The sequence below is a fragment of the Bos javanicus genome, chromosome 3 (assembly GCF_032452875.1).
Source record: "Bos javanicus breed banteng chromosome 3, ARS-OSU_banteng_1.0, whole genome shotgun sequence".
Lineage (NCBI taxonomy): Eukaryota > Metazoa > Chordata > Mammalia > Artiodactyla > Bovidae > Bos > Bos javanicus.
In genome coordinates, this window is record NC_083870.1 from 94,027,988 (window position 1) to 94,046,994 (window position 19,007).

At 40.4% G+C, this 19,007-nt stretch overlaps 1 protein-coding gene and 1 long non-coding RNA gene across 11 annotated transcripts in view; one reads left to right on the plus strand and one right to left on the minus strand.

Moving 5' to 3' along the window:
- The window catches only part of TUT4 (terminal uridylyl transferase 4), a 156,950-nt gene that overhangs the window by 3,865 nt on the left and 134,078 nt on the right, over positions 1-19,007 (plus strand). For 8 of the 10 annotated variants that reach the window (XM_061411961.1, XM_061411954.1, XM_061411960.1 and 5 more), the window contains exon 1: positions 10,627-10,804. The exons of 1 other annotated variant lie outside the window; for it this stretch is intronic. The gene's annotated coding sequence lies outside the window, so the exon portion shown is untranslated. Of the gene's footprint in view, positions 1-10,625; positions 10,805-19,007 lie in introns of those variants that run through there. One more of the 10 variants, XM_061411958.1, reaches the window with a different exon arrangement.
- Positions 4,150-5,998, minus strand: LOC133244593 (uncharacterized). The gene is made up of 2 exons (XR_009735450.1): positions 5,069-5,998; positions 4,150-4,302 (listed from the first exon to the last, which is right to left on the minus strand). It is a non-coding gene; the product is annotated as an uncharacterized LOC133244593 (long non-coding RNA).

The following is a 19,007-nucleotide window of genomic DNA, read 5'->3' on the forward strand; positions in this document are numbered from 1 at the left end:
CTGTCCTACTTCTACTTATTTCAAGCTTTCATAATCTCTCACCTGATTTTCTACAACAATCCCTGTTTTCCCTGCCTTCAGTTTTGGCTCCTCTATTCTTATCTATGCATTGCTAATTAATCTTTTCTAATATCCAAGTATGACTGTATCATTCTCCTGGTTGAAACTCTTTAAGGACTACCTTTCAGGTACGGCCAGGTGCTCAGCCTGGTACTGCAGGCCTATGATCTGGCCCTCCAGTATCATCTCCTGCACCCTGCCCTCCAGTGTGCCAACTAGCTGCAGATTCCCATAACATGCCCTACCCTTTTTCTTCTCTATATCTTGAATGCTCTTCCTCTCCTTTAGATGGCTATTTCACTCGCCTTTCAAAGATACTTCAAGAATATTTATTTTCCAAAGTTTTGTTGATCATTCTTTCCTTCTCTCCCAAATAAAATTAGTTATCCCTTATTTGTGTTTTCATAATGTTTATACATACCCTTATTATGGAAATTATCACATTCTATTAGTATTTGTTTATGTTTCTGAGAGCTCCTTGAGGGAAGAGAGATTTCCAGCTCCAGAACTCATCAGAGTGTGTCTTTTTTTTTTTTTTTTTACAACTTTTTAAAGTTCTGGTAAAGTACATGTAACATAAAATTTATTATCTTTACCATTTTCAAGTGTACAATTCAGTCAGCATTAAATGCATTCATAATGTGCAACCATCACCACCATTCATCTCTGCCACTCTTTTAATCTTGTAAAATTGAAACTCTTTCTTCATTCTCCCCTCCCCCAGCCCCTGGTAACCACCTTTCTACCTTCTGTCTATGATTTTGACTACTCTAAGTATATAGAATCACACAGTATTTGTTTTTTTTTGTAACTGGTTTATTTCAGTTAGCTTAGTGTCATCGAAGTTCACCCATGTTGTAGCATATGCAGAATTTCCTTTCTTTTTAAGACTGAATAGTATGCCATTGTTTGTATATACCACATTTTGCTTATCCATTCATTCATCAGTGGATATTTGCAATGCTTTCACTTTTTAGCTATTGTGTGAATAATGTTGCTAAGAATATGGGTGTACAAATATCCCTTTGAGACTTAGTTTTCAAGTCTTTTGAGTATATGCCCAGAACTGTAATTGCTGGGTTATATGGTAATATAATTCTATGTTTAATTTTTTTGAGGAACCACTTACTGTTTTCCACAGCAGCTGTATCATTTTGTATTCCAACCAGCATTGCACAAGGGTTCTAATTTCTCTACATTCTCACAAACACTATTTCCTAGTTTTTTTGTTTGTTTGTTTGTTTATTTGTTTGTTTTATGGTGGTAGCCATACTAATGAGAGAGAGAGATACAATGATATCTTGTAGGTTTGATTTGCATTTCTTTAATGATTGGCAATGCTGAGGATCTTTTCATGTGTATATTGGTCATTTGTATATTTTCTACAGAGAAATGTGTATCAGGTTCTTTGCCCATTTTGAATCAGGTTGTTTGTTTTTTTGTTGTTGAGTTTTACTTCACTCTATACTGTAGATATCAGATATATGATTTGAAATATTTTTGCCCATTCTGTGGGTTGCCTTTTTACTCCATTGATACTGTCTTCTGATGCACAAGTATTTATTTTTCTTGAAGTCCAATTTGTCCATATTTTCTTTTGTTGCCTGAGCCTTTGGTGTCATATCTAAGAAGTCATTGCCAAATCCAATGTTGTGAAGTTTTTGCCTTACATTTCTGTCTCAGTTCAGTTCAGTTGCTCAGTTGTGTCTGACTCTTTGCGACCCCATGAATCGCAGCACACCAGGCCTCCCTGTCCATCACCATCTCCCGGAGTTCACTCAGACTCACATCCATCGAGTCGGCGATGCCATCCAGCCATCTCATCCTCTGTCGTCCCCTTCTCCAGCCCCCAATCCGTCCCAGCATCAGAGTCTTTTCCAATGAGTCAACTCTTCGCATGAGGTGGTCAAAGTACTGGAGTTTCAGCTTTAGCATCATTCCTTCCAAAGAACACCCAGGGCTGATCTCCTTCAGAATGGATTGGTTGGATCTCCTTGCAGTCCAAGGGACTCTCAACAGTCTTCTCCAGCACCACAAGAGTTTTATTATTTTAGGTCTTACACTTAGGTCTCAGATCCATTTTGAGTTAATTTTTTTATATGGTATTAGGTAAAGGTCTCACTTCATTCTTTTGCAATATGACTGTCCATGCACTATTTTCCCAGGCAAAAAGACTTTTTGCCTTTGAATAGCCTTAGCACTTCCATTCGGAGAAGGCAATGGCAACCCACTCCAGTACTCTTGTCTGGAAAATCCCATGGGCGGAAGAGCCTGGTAGGCTGCAGTCCATGGGGTCGCTAAGAGTCAGACACGACTGAGCGACTTCACTTTCACTTTTCACTTTCACGCGTTGGAGAAGGAAATGGCAACCCACTCCAGTATTCTTGCCTGGAGAATCCCAGGGACTGGGGAGCTTGGTGGGCTGCTGTCTATGGGGTCGCACAGAGTCGGACACAGCTGAAGCGACTTAGCGGCAGCAGCAGCAGCACTTTCATTGAAAATTATTTGATCATATATTATCTGGGATTTATTTCTGGACAGAATGCATGACATTTTAGAGGATTCAAAAATGAATCAGAGTATAGATTGTCCTCAGTTCAGTTGAGTCTCTCAGTCATGTCCGACTCTTTGTGACCCCATGAACCGCAGCACACCAGGCCTCCCTGTCCATCACCAACTCCCGGAGTCTACCCAAACCCATGTCCATCGAGTCGGTGATGCCATCCAACCATCTCATCCTCTGTTGTCCCCTTCTCCTCCTGCCCTCAATCTTTCCCAGCATCAGGGTCTTTTCCAATGAATCAGCTCTTCGCATCAGGTGGCCAAAGTACTGGAGTTTCAGCTTCAACATCAGTCCCTCCAATGAACACCCAGGACTGATCTCCTTTAGGATGGACTGGTTGGATCTCCTTGAAGTCCAAGGGACTCTCAAGAGTCTCCTCCAACACCACAGTTCAAAAGCATCAATTCTTCGGTGCCCAGCTTTCTTTATAGTCCAACTCTCACATCCATACACGACCACTGGAAAAACCATAGCCTTGACTAGACAGACCTTTTTTGGCAAAGTAATGTCTCTGCTTTTTAATATGCTGTCTAGGTTGGCCATAACTTTCCTTCCAAGGAGTAAGCATCTTTTAGTTTCACGGCTGCAATCACCATCTGCAGTGATTTTGGAGCCCAGAAAAATAAAGTCAGCTAACACACTAGAATTGGTCACAGGGAGATTGTTAGAATGGGAGTTGGACCTCATTTTTGTTTTGAAGGAAAAGGGGAAAAGATATGATTTAGAGGAAGTAAAATAGCTGACTTAAAGGGAGTTTATATCAGAATTATAGACCTTTAGACTCCTATTCGGCTTTAGTTCATCTAGTTCACATCCTTGTTTTTATATATGAAGAAAAAGAGGCCTGGTGTTACTCTTGAGGTAAGAACTTACAAAAAAACAGACATTATAGTAGGAAGATTTCAACTCAGTAAAGGAAGAATTTCTAACATATAGCATAAATAAACATGGGAAGAAATGAGCTCTGTGTTAAGTACAAATATTCAAACAGAAGTTGTGTTACTGAATTAGAAGCAAGGCTCCCTCTTGGGACCCTAGCTGAACTGAAGATCCCCAGGCTCAGTCAGGGAGTTCTTTCTCAATCAGCTTTGCACTGCCAATGATAAAACTGAATTTGGTACAAGCAGGGCAGGCTTTTATTCAATGGCCAGAGAATGGAGAAGGGGAGTTCATGCTCTAAAAGCACTTTTTAAGTGAATAGGTCAACAGGGCTCTAGGAAAGGAGCAGAGATTTTCGTGGGCAGCCAGGGCATGCACAGTCTATCGTGTTCCTTTGCATCCGGCACCAGTTGTGCCTAACAGAGTACAAACCCCCACTTTGGGTGGAGATCTTATTAAGGTAATGAAGCAAAGGTAATTTTCAGATACCTCTGGGTTTCATCTGAGCAGGAACATTCCTGTGATCAAGTCAGAGCTGGTTGGGGATGGTTGACCATTGTATACTTCTCAAAGCACTTATCTCTTACAGTACAGCTGCAAGGCATCTCTGCCAATAACTAGGAGGTAACTTGAAACAAACACAGAGATAAATCAAGGCAAGTGTATTTCAGCTTTCAGGGGTTGGTATGGAAACAAAGAGATAAATCAAGACAAGGAAAGCAGTGACCTTTAGCTTACTTTATCCACCATCTTGGATCTAGCTGTTTCAGTCTGGTTTTATCGTGGTCCTTTGTGGCATCCTGTTGATAAAATACAACTTACAGTACCTATATAGTAAAAAAAATACAAAATACAATCCCTATATAGTAAAAAAAAAAAAAAAAAAATCAACCAACAGTGTCTATGCCTGGGACCTGAGCTGTGTAGCATGTAAGTAAGTTTTGCTGTAGGAGGTAGATCTGATGATCTCTCTGCCTTGCTTGCAAATGTTCTGTGTTATTAACTCCATTTTAACTTTCATTGTAAAAAGGCTGCCCTTTAAAATGGCACACATGGCCCTTATGATATGGTCCTAGGTTACAATTACAGCATCATCTCTTGGTCTGTATTTAAGTATTTGATATATACATCTATACCAACTCCAATGTCTTTTCTAATTCTCATTTCTTATTTACATTAAAGAAGAAAGCCACCCTGAAAAAAAAAGAAACAGACCATTTCAACACACTTCAAGCAAGTACACTAAAGGGTGTGGCTGTAGTTAAAAATTCCATGCATTGAATCTTCAGAACAAATTAAATGGAATCAATGGATAGCAAGTATTCACATGTGCTAGTGTGAGTCTGGGGCAGATGAGAAGAAACTTGATTTTAAGGATAAAGGGAATTAATTTTCATTGAATGTTTACTAAGATAGGCATTTTAACATATTTTAGCTTATTTAATTCCAAGAATGCAAAAAAATAAAAAGAAATCAATTCTTTACACTCTCTTTGAAGTGCGCATTAGAGGCTCTGGTATTGCATGCTGCTTTTAAGAATCACAAAATTTTAAACTCTGAACCTACCTTCTGCTTTACAGATGACTTAGAGTGTCAACAAGCAATTTCTAGGTACTTTCTGAGTATCGGAATTGTTCTGGGTGCTGGAATACACAGGTGAAGAAGACATATTAGGACCATATCATGGGACTCTTTTTGACTGGAGAGTATCATTGGCCAGAGTCTATAAAAGGTTACCAAGCACTGAAGTCTCTCTCTTGAAGAAATCAGGTTATTTGGGAGAAAAAAAGGAGTCTTAGAAAAAAACTTTAGCAGATCTGATTGTATCTTTCTCTTACTTACGAATGTTCAGTAAGTTTCCATTAATTACAGGATAAAACCTGTTTTTTTAAAATAACATACATGCATGGCTTGTTACGATTTGTTCTCTTTATGATTTACCAGTAGATGTTGGTTTTAGCAGACTTATCTCTAAGGAACCTTTCTTGTTCTGATATAATTTACTCATCAGTCACCTTTTCACTCAATATGATGAATGATTTTTGGATTGGGTTTTCCTGTCACCTAGGAAACAAGAATACACAGAAGAACAATACAAAAAAGATCTTCATGACCTGGATAACCATGATGGTGTGATCACTCACCTATAGCCTGACATCCTGGAAAGGGAAGTCAAGTGGGTCTTAGGAAGCATCACTACGAACAAAGCTAGTGGAGGTGATGGAATTCCAGTTGAGCTATTTTAAACCCTAAAAGATGATGCTGTGAAAGTGCTACACTCAATATGCCAGCACATTTGGAAAACTCAGGGTGGCTACAGGACTGGAAAAGGTCAGTTTTCATTTCAATCCCAAAGAAAGGCAATGCTAAAGAATGTTCAAACTACCACACCATTACGGTCATCTCACACGCTAGCAAAGTAATGCTCAAAATTCTCCAAGATAGGCTTCAACTGTACATGAACCGAAAACTTCTAGACATTCAAGCTGGATTTAGAAAAGCCAGAGGAACCAGCAATCACATTGGCAACATCTCTTGGATCATAGAAAAAGCAAGAGAGTTCTAGAAAAACACTTACTTCTGATTTATTGACTATACCAAAGCCTTTGACTATGTGGATCACAACAAAATGGAAAATTCTTAAAGAGAAGGGAATAGCAGACCACCTGACCTGCCTCCTGAGAGATCTGTATGCAGGTCAAGAAGCAACAGTTAGAACTGGACATGGAACAACAGACTGGTTCCAAATAGGAAAAGGAGTACATCAAGGCTGCATATTGTCACCCTGCTTATTTAACTTCTATGCAGAGTACATCATGTGAAATGCCAGGCTGGATGAAGCACAAGCTGGAATCAAGATTGCCAGGAGAAATATCAGTAACCTCAGATATGCAGATGACACCACCCTTATGGCAGAAAGCAAAGAAGAACTAAAGAGCCTTTTGACGAAAGTGAAAAAGGATAGTGAAAAAGCTGGCTTAAAACTCAACATTCCAATCCCATCACTTTATGGCAAATAGATGGGGAAACAGTGACAGACTTAATTTTTGGGGGATCCAAAATCACTGCAGATGGTGACTATAGTAGCCATGAAACTAAAAGACGCTTGCTCCTTGGAAGAAAAGATATGAGGAACCTAGACAGCATATTAAAAAGCAGAGATATTATTTTGCCAACAAAGGTCCATCTAGTCAAAGCTATGGTTTTTCCAGTAGTCATGTATGGATGTGAGAGTTGGACCATAAAGAAAGCTGACTGCCGAAGAACTGATCCTTTTAACTATGGTGTTGGAGAAGACTCTTGAGAGTACCTTGTACTGCAAAGACCTCAAACCTGTCAATCTTAAAGGAAATCAGTCCTGAATATTCATTGGAAGGACTGATGCTGAAGCTGAAACTCAAACTTTGGCCATGTGATATGAAGAACTGACTTATTAGAAAAGATCCTGATGCTGGGAAAGATTGAAGGCAGGAGGAGAAGGTGACGACAGAGGATGAGACGGTTGGACAGCATCACCAACTTGATGGACATGAGTCTGAGTAAGCTCCGGGAGTTGGTAATGGACTGGGAAGCCCGGCATGCTGCAGTCCATGGAGTCGCGAAGAGTCAGACATGACTGAGTGACTGACTTGAACTGAACTGATAACCTAGGAAGATAATAGAGTATGAATATTGATCCACTGGGCAATTATATTTCTAATTACTTATGATGAAATAAGACTTTTGCTGTAAGTAATTTTCATCTGAGTTTGGGAGAAACTGAGCTCCCAGAACTTCCGAACAGGAGACTTAACCACAAGCATGAGGTCTTTCTTGCAAGTATCAGATGTAAGTCCTTAGAGTATTTATACAGAGCAGTCAGATATTTACCATTTAATTTCTCATTAAATGGGTGATTCAATGAAAAGGACACATAACTGGTATTCTAGGACTGCCTGTGGCTTCCCGTGTGACCCTGGCCACTAATGAAGTCTCTTATACCTTAACTTCCCTCATTTTTCACATAGAAATACCTGTGTTATAAGTGTTTTATTGTAATGATAAACAGGAGTATAGTTGCCAGAGGTTTCCTTCAACAAGTATGTAGGCATTATAAGGAATACAAATGTTAAGTATTTGCACTCAAGTTTATAACTTATTGGAGTCAGACTCATAAAAGTAATGTGTAGGGATTCAGAGAACGGAGGAATCTCATTCAGTGGCTTGTGGGGGTGTTGCTGATGAAGATCATTTAATAAAGGAGGTAGAAGTTGAACGGATCTTGAGTAATAGGAAAAGTCGTACAGAAGCGTTATCTGGAAGGGATAAGAGCAGAGAGGCACTGGGATTCTGTCTGGCCCCCACCTTTGTTTTCAGAATCATTATTTCCTGCCCACTCCAGACAAAACAATGTTCTCAGGATCACAGACATGTGTCCAGCATATATAAGCAAACTTTCAGGGTTCAGCTTCTACCTCTTCCAATAAAACTTCACCCAAGTGGGATTTATCATGCACTCCTCTGTATTAGTCCAGCTCTTGCTAAAACCTGTTGCCTTTATTGTAGTGCAGTAGTGAACTTCCTTGCTCAATGGTGAACTTTTTTGGAGACAGGAATCTGGTTTGGCTTTATAACTCTTAGTGTTTTGCTATTAAGTAACTGGGAAATTTTATTCAATTGAACTTGCTCCAGGGACCTTGATATCACTCACCAAAGAGAAAGACATGTTAGTATCATCTTAATGTCTCTACAGGTTTTAAATTTGGGATCTGCTATTTTCCTTACATTATCTCTGTGAAGTAGCTATTTTGTCATTGAAAACTTACATATAAAGAAACTCAGAATGTATTTGGCTAAAATTAAACAACAGATAAGTGTTGAAGCTAGGTAGAGCTCTTTTAACTTGAAATGGCAACCCACTCCAGTATTCTTGCTTAGAGAATTTCATGGACAGAAGAGTCTGGAGGGTTGCAGTCCGTGACATTACGGAGTAGGACTGAGCGAGTAACACACTTACTCTGTGTACTGTACCTGCACACCCTGGCATGAAATGGGGGGTGGGGCGTAAAATGTATTAATTCTCAGAGCTCTGGTTTTCTCATTTATAAATGGGACCTCATGGGATTGTTATAATTTTTTTGCTGGGGGGCTGTGCCACTTGTGGGATCCTAGTTCCCTGACCAGGGATCACACCTGAATCCCTTGCATTGGAAGCTCAGAGTTCTAACCATTCATCAGCAGAGAGAATTCTCTGTTATAAGAATTAAATGGAAAAACATATGAAATCTCTAGCTCAATGACTAGCACTTAGTGGTCTCTTCTCATCAAACTTCAGATTCATATACATACAAAAAGATAAATAAGAAGGAACCAGTTTTGGAGTGCAAAGAAGATGGATCCTGCAGAGAGGAAGGCCCCCTCTGTAAACTTTTATAGGTTCCAGCCTCTGAGTCATATCATGAGAAATTTTATTAGGCAATATCCTAGGTGGCTCAGTGGTAAAGAATGTGCCTGCCAATGCAGGAGATGCCAGTCCATCGCTGGGTGGGGGAAGATCCCCTGGAGAAGGAAATGGCCACCCACTCCAGTATTCTTGCCTGGGAAATCTCATGGACAGAGAGCCTGGTGGGGCTCACGGGGTCACAAGATAGTCCGACACGACTTAGCAAATAAATGACATCTTGTAAAGACTTAAGATTTTGCATCTTCCCTCAGGTCCACCCTATCACATTCTTTTCCTGCCTTAGCATGTGTCACCTGCAAGGACTATAGTCGTGTGATTTGTCCAGCTTTGAGGTTAGAGGTTGGTTGAATAATCTCCAAGGCTGGGACCTTAAAAAAATTAGGACCTGGGCTTCCCAGACGGTTCAGCAGGTAAAGAATCCACCTGCTATGCAGGAGACACAGGAGACGCCGGTTCAGTCCCTCCGTGGGGAAGATCCTTTAGAGGAGGAAATGGCAACCGATTCCAGGATTCTTGCCTGAAAAATCCCATGGACAGAGGAGCCTGGTGGGCTACAGTCCAAAGTGTTGCAAAGAGTCGGACACGACTAAAAAAATTAACCAAACCATAAATCCTTTCCTATTGGGACTTTAAATAACTACATGGAGGAACATATATTAAAAGCAAAAGGGGGAGGAGGCTCAAGGATGGTAGTTGATTCCAAACCCATGTAAAACTAAATAAGTGATTTCTAAAATCTTTTTCCGGGCGGCGCGCGGAGCCGGGGGGTACTCTTGAGATTTCTTTTGGGCTCCTAACTCCAGAAATTAGCTGCATTTTAAAAGAAAAGGATTCCAGCTTTGGTGGGGGTGGTGGCAAAGGTGAATAGACGGGGAATGGTGGGGGAGACCCAGAGGATTCGATTCCTCTGTCTGCCTACTCGCTGGTGGTCAGAAGCCAGGGCTAAATCGCCAAGGGTCCGCGGCGGCCGGGACCGGGCCAGGTCAGTACACAGGCCGGAGGGTGCATGTCCAAGGCCGGGGTTTCCGACCCCTGGGGGCTGGCTTTCGGGCCCTCTTCACGTTTGGGGGCCTCCGCGGGGAGGTCCATAGCCCAGGAACCAGAACTAAGCAGGGCGGTAGTGCCCGCGACCCCGGCCTCCGCAAGCAAATAGAAGTCCTCCCGCCGCTCTCCCGTGGGGCCCCGGCAGGGAGCTGGACTTAGCGACCCCCGCTCGGGCCCCCCCGCAGGCCCGCGGTGACTTCAACCCTCCCCCAACGCTAGAGGGGCCCCGCCCCCTCCTCGCGGGCTAACGAGTGTCCTCGCGCGCTCGCCCCTTCCCACAGCGTGAGTGTGAGTGAGCTGTCCTCCCACCTCGGTCCCCTCACCATTGTTTCCCGTCTCCACCACCAGCCCCTGAATGTAGCCCTCCTCCCATTGGTGTTTACTACCTCCCGCCCCGGTTTAACCAGTGCCCTGGGGCCCCTAGAACGAAAGGAAGGGGCACCCCCAAACCCTTTCCTCCGCGCCTCCTACCCACGGTCTCCTGTGCGTTTGTTCCCTACCCCCGCCCGGGTCACGACTCCATTCAGGGCTCTGTCCCTCTCTCCCCTCCCCCCTCCCTTGGCTCCCTTTCTCCCTCGGCCCCCTCCCCTCAGCGGGTCCTCCTCTTTCTCTCCCCCTCTCTCCTCCCCCTCCCCATCCCTTCCCCCCCACAATGCAGTTCGCGGCGCGGCGGACATGGCGGTGGAGCCCTGAGCTCGTCGTGTCCTGGCCTCCAGCGGCGGCGGCGGTGACGGCGGCAGCGGGAGGCGGAGGGGGAGCGGGAGCCACTGAGATGAGGAGGCGCCGCGCGCGCCTGTAGCTCGCGGGCTTCGCAGGTACGGAGGTTCCGGCCGCGGCATAGCACCCGGCGCCCGAGGGGGTGTGCTCGAGGCAGGCCGGGCGGCCCCCTCTTCGCCCTCAGGTGCCGCGCCTCGCAGGTGTCGCGGTCCCGGCCCGAGCGCTTATCAGCCGCCCTCTTGGGGCCTGACACTTCTTTCTTTGCTGGATTGGGCATCGGGTGTCCCAGGGGAAGGCGGAGATGAGGGAGGTAGGGGCGGCGGCCTGGGCTTCCTGAGCAGGGCACCGGGGCGCTTTGGGACCGAACTCCACGGTGAGGTTGGAGCTCTCGGCCCCGAGCCGAAACCTGTAGACCCAGGCGGAGGATTCTGAGTTAACGGGATAGGAGTGAATATTCTCTGGGGTCCAGTAGGATTCCCTGTCCTGTGTGCCTTTTCTTTCACCCTGGCTTTGATACAGACTACGTATATAACTTATAGACACACACGCATATAATACATAATAAATATTTATTCCGGGATCGCCCTTGTCGGGAGGAGAGAAGGCAGAGGTGTCTGTGAGGATTTCGTTTCTTGCTCGCCCGCCTTCTCTTTCCCCCGCCCCCCAGTCGAATGGTGGTAATGAACGCTTTTGACGTGGGAAACTGTGAGATTCGTATTTGTAAACAGACAGCACTCGCCGAGTGTGTTGTACGCCTCCGCGAGAGGTTTCAGGTCCTTTTGGTATCCGGGTTGCAAAAGAATGAGATATTTAGACCTGAAAGAAAGACCTCATCGGGATTTCAAGTCGTATGTGGATGCGATGAATTACTGTTATTTTAACAACATTGATTAAATTCTTTTTAGATGATCAACTTTTTAATCAAATGAATGTTGTACCTTGCGCGAGATCTTAGTTTCGGCGTACCGTGTTTCTTCGTTTTGATTATTTTTAATACAAAAGTAATTCCTTACACATTTGACGTTCTGCTCCCTTTGTGATCTTAGTGTCCAGAAATGCAATTCGAATTTTGTATTGTTGGTATGCATTTAGTAATTAGCTGGAATGGATCAGGTTACCTTTTGTTCCCGAAGATCGGCGCCCCCCCCCCCCCCCAAAGTCTTGTAGTTCCGAAATGTGTAACTCTGGGTGAAACAGAACATACCCTGTTTCTGTTTTAAAGTGATGAGAACTGTTAGTTATTAAAATTGGGTAATCTCACCTGGATATAATAATTTAGAGAGAATGATATATCAGGGTGGTGAATTGTGGGATAGTTTTTTTTTAATTTTTTTTTTTTTTTTGGTTACTATCAGTCAGCATGTTCTGTGTGTGAGTAAAACGTACGCTGAAATTTTCTTTAGGCTCAGAACCCTTGTATATATGTCTGCTTGGAAATTGTTGCACTACACTGCATCCTAGTATTGATTAGTCACAACTTGTAAAATTATGAAATATTGATTCATTTAGAAAACTGCTTAAGACAATGAATTTACTAGTATCTAGTGTACTATGATCCTTTTATAAACAAATTTTAGAGTGCATCTTAAAAACTGTATACTTTGGGGCAGATAAGAATTTTAAGTTGTTTTAGGCTTTAAAAAGATCACATTTAATGAAAAAATAGCGCTTCCTTGAAATAATACAGAAAAGGAAGTGAAAAGTTATTAACATTTAATGTTTTAAGTCTAGCAAAATCTAAATACAAAAAAGAAATTAAAATGTGTTCATTTCCCTAGGTTGTAGCAGATAAACTAACAAGATGTTATCATGCACAAAAGTTTAGTTCAGTATTGTAAATCACTTCTAACATTACATTTAATTTTAATCAATGTAACTGGAACAGAACAGTGTCTACATTATAATTTTAGACCTTTTTAAATAAAATTTTATATATGTAATTATAAATGTCTGATTAATAAAAAGCTGTTTAAAGATAATTTTTTTTAGTTTTGAGTACTCAGAGTCATTTTAGTAAGAGTAATTGGAGAACTTTTTGACCTCAAAGTTAACCTTGACATGCATAATAAACAGGATTAATTATGTTGTATTCTTTATATAATGTCAAATCAGGATCTTTGGGTAGGAAAGGTTATGCATTTTATTTCTGCAGCAAGTTTCTGGTGTCAGAAAAGCTATAAATAAGACTTACCTATGAATGCTGATGTCAATAAATTTTATCCTTTTTTTTTTTTAAAAAAGGCCATTTTGATAAAACAAATTCAGTGAGATGTATTACTTCCTAATGTAAACTGCAAATGGTTGAATTAAGTTGTTACTGCAGATAGAAATATGTTCTAAAAAAGAACAATTCTAGAAAGACTAACAGGCAAGGGGAAGGGATACTGTAGTAAAGCAGGGTATGTAGACTTTTTCCTCGTCTTAATATTCGAGGAATTAAGATTGCTTTTGCTGAACTAAGTAAATTAGAATTTTTTTACACTAAACTAAGTTTATACCTGTTTTATTTCAGGCATTGTGCTAGACATGTCCATGTATTTTTTTTATTTGTTCAGTGTAACGCCCCTGTGAAACCTGTTTTATAAATGAGGAATCTCTGACTCAGATGTTGGCTAATTTGCTTAAGATCATAGAGTTAGAAAGATTGAAAGCAGCTCTGCGTAGTTTTATTATAACATAGGCCATGTTGCTTCTCAGATGTATCAAGTGTTTTCCCAGTTTTATAGGAGGAACTGCCTCAGGTTGCTCATTGATTCATCATTTAATCATCAAACCTTTGGGTTTGTACTTTATGCTAGACATTGCTACATTTTAGAGGTATAAACTTATTGAAGATAGTCTCTTGCTTCAGGGAATTCAATCATATAATCAGTTCAGTCGCTCAGTCATGTCCGATTCTTTGCCGACCCCATGGACTGCAGCATGCCAGGCTTTCCTGTCGATCACAGCTCCTGGAGCTTGCTCAAACTCATGTCCATCGAGTTGGTGATGCCATTCAACCATCTCATCCTCTGTCGTCCCCTTCTCCTGTCTTCACTCTTTCCCGGCATCAAGGTCTTTTCTGATGAGCCAGTTCTTTCCATCTGGTGGCCAAAGTATTGGAGTTTCAGCATCAGTCCTTCCAGTGAGCATTCAGGACTGATTTCCTTTAGGATTGACTGGTTTGATCTCCTTGCTGTACAAGAGTCTTCTCCAACGCCACAGTTCAAAAGCATCACTTCTTCGGCACTCAACTTTCTTTATAGTCCAGCTCTCACATCCATACATGACTACTGGAAAAACAGCTTTAACCTAACTATATGGATCTTTGTCGGCAAAGTAATGTCTCTGCTTTTTAATATGCTGTCTAGGTTGGTCATAGCTTTTCTTTCAAGGAGCAAGCGTCTTTTACTTTCATGGCTGCAGTCTCCATCTGCAGTGATTTGGAGCTCCCCAAAACAAAGTCTGTCACTGTTTCCACTGTTTCCCCACCTATTTGCCATGAAGTGATGGGACCAGGTGCCACGATCTTTGTTTTTTGGATGTTGAATTTTAAGCCAGCTTTTTCACTCTCCTCTTTGACTTTCATCAAGAGGCTCTTTAGCTCCTCTTAGCTTTCTGCCATAAGGGTGGTATCGTCTGCATATCTGAATTTATTGATATTTCTCCCGGCAATCTTGATTCCAGCTTGTGCTTCAAACAGCCTGGCACTTTGCTCGATGTACTCTCCATATGAAGTAAATAAGCAGGGTGACAATACTACAGCCTTGACATACGCCTTTCCTAATTTTGAACCAGTCTAGTGTTCCATAACCAGTTCTAACTGTTACTTCTTGACCTGCATACAGATTTCTCAAGAGGCAGACACAATAGTCTGGTAGTTTTAAATGGATATTTGATTTACAATGATAATAAGTAACTTACTGCATAGTTATTATTTGTTAATTTGTTTCCAAAGATCTTAGTCCTCAGTCCTCACAACAGCTTATAAATTATCAGCATTTATAGGTGAGGAAAGTAGCTGCAGAAAGACTAAATAGCTTGGATAAGATCTCAGAGCTAGTTTGCTGCTGAGCCAGGAATTGAACTGTGGGTGTCTAAGTCTAGAGTTAGAGCTCTTAACCACTATGCTGTGTTGCACGTCAAGCTTAGGTTGTCAAAATTTAGTATGCAGAGAGTGTTAAATTCAAAATAGTCACATAGGTTGTCAAAAACTATCTTGTAAGAACACAGAGTATGAATTAAACATGACAATGAAATTTAATTGCATTTTGTTAGTCTTAGCTGTACATTGTAGTTTAAATAATTTAATTATCATTAAAATTGATTGGTCATTAACTATTTAAGCTCAGTCTTGTGCTGAGTGTTAGGTTTAGGTCAGTGATATTCAAACTATGTGTGGGGAATCTTTTTGGGGTTTCTGAGTCATAATTGTTTTCATAGAATGTTAAGATATTTCCCTTTTCCCTTTTCATTTTCTCACCTGGAATGTAGAATGATAGATACGTATGAAAACATTATTGCTTTGATGGCTATTGGAATGTGTAATCGTGTTTGTTTTTTTTGCTTTTGCTTTGAGATACAATTTTCAGTACTGTAAAACTCACCTTTTTAAAGCATGTAGTTCAGGGACTTCCCTAGTGGTCTAGCGGTTAAGATTTCATGCTTCCAATGCAGGGAACACGGGTTTGATTCCTGGTTGGGGAACTAAGATCCCGCATTCCACGAGGTGTGGCCAAAAAAAAAAAAGGCATGCGGTTTTCAGTGTATGTTCATAAGCTTATGTAACCATCACCATTATTTAATTCCAGAATATTTTCATCTTCCTCCAAGAAACCCTGTGCCCTTTAGCAGTCACCCTGCATTCCCCCCCACCCCCACCCCCTCAAGCTTTTGACAACCACTGAACTGCTTTTCTGTCTTTGGATTTGCCTACTTTGGATGTTTCATATAAGCAGAGTCATATAACATGTGGCTTTTTGTACCTGGTTTCTTTCACTGAAGCATAATGTTTTCAAGGTTCATCCATAATATATCGTGTATTAGCACTTCATTCCTTTTTATGGTTGAATAATACTACATTGTATGGAATGTATTCTATGGAGATACCACATTTTGTTTATCCATTCATTGTTTGGTAGACATTTGGATTTTTCCCACTTTTTGGCTGTTACAAATACTGTTGCTTTGAACATTCATGTATAAGTTTTTGTGTGGATATATGTTTTCATTTCTCTTGGATGTATACCCAGGAGTGGAATTGCTGAGGGTTTTGATACATTTATGTTTAACTTTATGGAGGACCTGCCGAACTATATTCCTGAGAGGCTTCACTATTTTATATTTTCACTAGTAATATATGAGGGTTCTAATTTCTACCCATCCTCACCAACACTTGTTATTGTCCATCTTTTAAATTACAGCTATCTAACTGGTGAAGTGGTATCTCATTGTGGTTTTGATTTGCAGTTGCTTAATGACTAATGATGTTGAGCATCTCCTCATATGGCTGTTGGCTTTTTATATTAAAATATGGGAGAAATGTCTATTTAAATTCTTTGCTCATTTAAAAAATTGGATTATTTGTCTTATTGTTATGAGTTCTTTATATATTCTGGATATTAGATCCTTGTTAGATAAATGATATGCAAAAATGTTCTCCCCTTTTGTGAATTGTCTATTCATTTTCAAATGTAAGAATTGTGGAAAAATATGCATAAAAGTTACCATTTTAATCATTATTAAGTGTATATTCAGTGATACTAGGTACATTCACAGTGTTGCACAAATCATCACCACTATCCATGTTCAGAACTTTTTCCTTTTTCCTGTTCTGTGCCCACTAAGCAATAACTCCTCATTCCCTCCTCCCTTCAACCCCTAGCAGCCATCATTCTACTTTCTGTTTCTATGACTTTTGACTACTGTATGTAATTGCTGCTAAGTCACTTCAGTCATGTCCGACTCTGTGCGACCCCATAGACGGCAGCCCACCAGGCTCCCCCGTCCCTGGGATTCTCCAGGCAAGAACACTGGAGTGGGTTGCCATTTCCTTCTCCAATGCATGAAAGTGAAAAGTGAAAGTGAAGTCGCTCAGTCGTGTCGGACCCTCAGCAACCCTATGGACTGCAGCCTTCCAGGCTCCTCTGTCCATGGGATTTTCCAGGCAAGAGTACTGCAGTGGGGTGCCATTGCCTTCTCTACTGTATGTAATTAGAATCATATAATATCTGTCCTTTTGTGACTTGTTTGCTTCATTTAGCACAGTGTCTTCAAGGTTCTTCTATGCTGTAGTATGTGTTGGAATTTCCTTCCTTTTTAAGGCTGAATAATGTTCTGTTGTATTTATGTATATACCGTATTTTGTTTTTCCAGTCATCTGTTGATAGACACTTTGGTTGCTTCTAACTTTTGGCTTTTGTGAATAATGCTTCTGTGAATATGGGCATAAAAATATCTGTTTGGGTCCCTGCTTTCTGTTCTTTGGAAGTATACCTAGAAGTGGAATTGCTGGATCATGTGGTAAATCTTTGTTTAATTTTTTGAGGAATTGCCATTTTGTTCATTTTCTGGAGTGTGTTTTTTCAAGCACCCAAGTTTTAGGTTTTGATAAAGTTATATTTATTTTTTCTTGTGCTTCTGGAGTCATATCTAAGATAAGCCAAGATTATAAAAATTTACACCTATGTTTTCTTCTGACAGTTTTGTAGTTTTAGCTTCTACATTTAGTTCTTTGACCCATTTTTAGATAATTTTATATGTGCTGTGAGGTAGAGGTCCAACTTCATTCTTTTTCATGCGGCTGTCCAGTTGTCCCAGCATCACTTATCGGCAAGACTGTTATTTCCCTTGTTGAATGGTATTGGCATCATTGTTGAAATCAATTGACCATAAATGTCTCTGTTTATTTTTGGATTCTCAATTGATTCTGGAGTCTCCATTGATTTGTATGTCTGTGCTTATGGCAGTACCACCCACCCAGTCTTGATTACTGTAGCTTTGTAGAAAGTTTGAAGTTGGAAAATTGAAGTTGAAGTTGTGAGTTCTCCAACTTTACTTTTCTTTTTCAATATTGTTTTGGCTGTTCTTAGTCCTTTGCATTTCCATGTGAATTTTAGGATCTGTTTGTCAGTTTTTGAAGAAAACCTTGTATTTCTTCGTTAAATTTATTCCTGAGTATTTTATTCTTTTTGAAGCAATTGTAAATGGAATTTTGGACTCTACATTGCTAGTATATAGAAATACAATTGATTTTTGTATGTTGATCTTGGATAGCACCCTTGCTAGGCTAATTTATAGCTCTAATTACTTTTTTGTAGATTCCTTAGGACTTTATATATGAGATCATGTCATCTACAAATACAGATCGCTTTACTTCTTCCTTTCCATTCTGGATGCCTTTTAATTTCTTTTTCTTGCCTAATTGCCCTGGCTAGTACAGTATTGAATAGAAGTGAAGACAGTAGGGAATTTCCTGGCGGTCCAGTAGATAGGACTTTGTGCTTTCACTGTGGAGTCCAGGTTTAACCCCTGATTGGGGAATTAAGATCCCACAAGCTGCACAGCCTAAATAAATAAATAACATTAAAACAAAGTGAAGACAACAGACATCTTTGTCTTGTTTCTGTTCTTAGGGGAGAAAACATTTAGTCATTCACCGTTAAGTGTGATGTCACATGTGGTTTTTCTGTCAGATTGATGAGAGTTTCTTTCCATTCCTAATTTGTTGAGGTTTTTTTTTATTATGAAAGGACATCAGATTTTATCAGAATCTTTTTTTGTGTCAGTTGAAACAACTGTGTGGTTTTTGTCCTTTATTAATATGGTGCATTTCATTGATTGGTTTTCATATTGAACCAAACTTGTATTCCTGGGTTAGAATACACTTTATCCTAGTATATAACCTTTCATTGCTGGATTTGGTTTGCTAGAATTTATTGAGGATTTTGCATCTATTTTCATAAGAGACATTGGTGTATAGTTGTCTTGAAATTTCTGGATTTGGTACTAAGGTAATACTGGCCTTATAGAATAAGTTAATAGTGTATTCTTGTATTTTAAAAATTTCTCAATTTTAGTATCTAATGATATAAAACCAAAATATATGTCTCTTCTTTCTTCTCATAAACCAATCCCATTTGTGTCATTTTACTCAAGTCATATACTCAGGGTGTCTCAGTAAATAAAGTGAAACACTACCAGACTGTGTTAACTTTACAGATTTGAAAAGATAAATGAATGGGCATATTAGACATATATATGTTAGGTAATGCTGTGTCTTCAAAACAAATCTTTTTTTAAACTGAAAAATTTGTAAGAGCT